Source organism: Cervus canadensis, chromosome 2 (genome assembly GCF_019320065.1).
Source record: "Cervus canadensis isolate Bull #8, Minnesota chromosome 2, ASM1932006v1, whole genome shotgun sequence".
Classification (NCBI taxonomy): Eukaryota; Metazoa; Chordata; class Mammalia; order Artiodactyla; family Cervidae; genus Cervus; species Cervus canadensis.
The window spans coordinates 114417315-114418816 of record NC_057387.1 but is presented as its reverse complement, the minus strand read 5'-3'; the positions used below and the strand labels follow the sequence as shown (position 1 = coordinate 114418816).

At 64.0% G+C, this 1502-nt stretch overlaps 1 protein-coding gene across 2 annotated transcripts in view; it reads left to right on the top strand.

The window, feature by feature from the left end:
- Positions 1–103: 103 nt before the first annotated feature.
- LOC122437335 (high density lipoprotein binding protein) overlaps positions 104–1502 on the top strand; it is a 56069-nt gene continuing 54670 nt past the window's right edge. The window contains exon 1 of one of the 2 annotated variants that reach the window (XM_043462215.1): positions 104–250. The gene's annotated coding sequence lies outside the window, so the exon portion shown is untranslated. The remainder of the gene's footprint in view (positions 251–1502) is intronic. The other variant, XM_043462212.1, reaches the window with a different exon arrangement.

The window sequence follows — 1502 nt, the reverse complement described above, 5'->3', positions numbered from 1 at the left end:
CCCCGCCCCCTTGCCAACGCTTTCCTCCCCGCCAGCTCCCAAGTGCGCAGGCGCAGCCTCGGCGCCCCCCGTTTCCGCCTTTGCGCAGGCGCCGTGCCCCTCCCACGGCGGTTGGCCATATAGAGGCTGGGGGGTGGGGGGGAGGTCAAGCGTAGCCTCTTCTCCTTTACCAAGATGGCGGCTCGTCCCTGTTTCGCCACAGTTCCTACCTTATGAGCTTGATTTCCTTACGCTGATAAGAGAGGAACAGGTAATGTAACACTTTGCCTTGTGGATAACTAGAATGAGGGGAAGAGAGTTTCTTTAGATGGAGCTTAATGACCAGGGAAGAGGAGAGAGGCGGACGGGGGGAGGGCAGCTGGCCGTAAAGAGTTCGGAACGACCACGGGGAGGGGGGACCTTTCGCCTCTGAGTCTCTCCTCCAGGAAGATGGCGGCAGCACCGAGCAGGGAATGCCGGAGCTGGGCCGGGGAGGGACGGCGAGCGGCCCGGCGGGGCTGCTCTAGCCCCGGGCCGCCGTCGTCTCGGTGATCGGCCCTCGCCTCCATTGGCTGCCGCGGGTCACGTGGGCCTGCGGCTCCTGCGCGGACCATAGAGTTGGGCGCCCGTCCCCGGGGACGTGGCCTTCTTGAGCCCAGGGCTAGGGGCCCGCTCCTGACTGGAGGGAGGGCGGGTGGGCGGCCCCTGTCTTCCGTTAGGTGAGGCCTGGGGGCTCCTCCGAGCCAAGTGCGGCTGCGCGGCTCGGGGCGGGAGGGCGACGTGCCCGGCGGGGGCCGGCCGGGTCTGGCCGGTTTGCCCCGGCTCCCGCGACCTGCAGGCCCGGCAGCTGGCCGGGAGGCTGGGCGCGAATTCCTCGGCTGTCAGTAAACACAACTCTGGAGCTTCCGCTGGGCGCCCGCGCGGCGCGGGGAGCCCGAAGGTGTTGTGCCCGAAGGGCGTCCTGACTAGACGTCTTTGGAAAGTGAAGCGCTCAGGGCCGGGCGTCCCCTCCCGGCCTACTCGGGACGGGGAGGGCAGTCCCTGCGTGGTGTCCTGGCGCCACGTAAAACCGGTGGAAGGCCGGCCTCTGTCTTATTAAGCACGGTCCGAAGGAATGTAGATGAGTCTTAGGGGAATCCTCAGGAACAGGGTGGTTTACCCTTGAAGTACTCGGTTCGTGTCTTCGGCTGCCCTCAGGATCGCCGGCACCTGCGGCGGTGCCCGCAGCAGGACACGACGGGACGGGCGCTTCCTTGGCAGGTGGCTCTCTGAGGCCCTGTTACGACGGGGTGCGTCACAGTTAGGATTTTGTCTGAGGCAGCTGCTAGTGCTCTTCTACAGAACAAGCTCCATGTGGGTTTCTGGGAGCAACATAGGCTAATGAGACGTTGGACGAAGTCTAGTGCTTGGGGTGGTGTTTGATGACTCTGAGCACGAAGCACCCCAACGCTCAGCTCAAGAAGTACGGTTTATATTAGAGTCCTAAAGTAGTTCAGAAGCTATTTGGTTCAGAATGGCTTCCG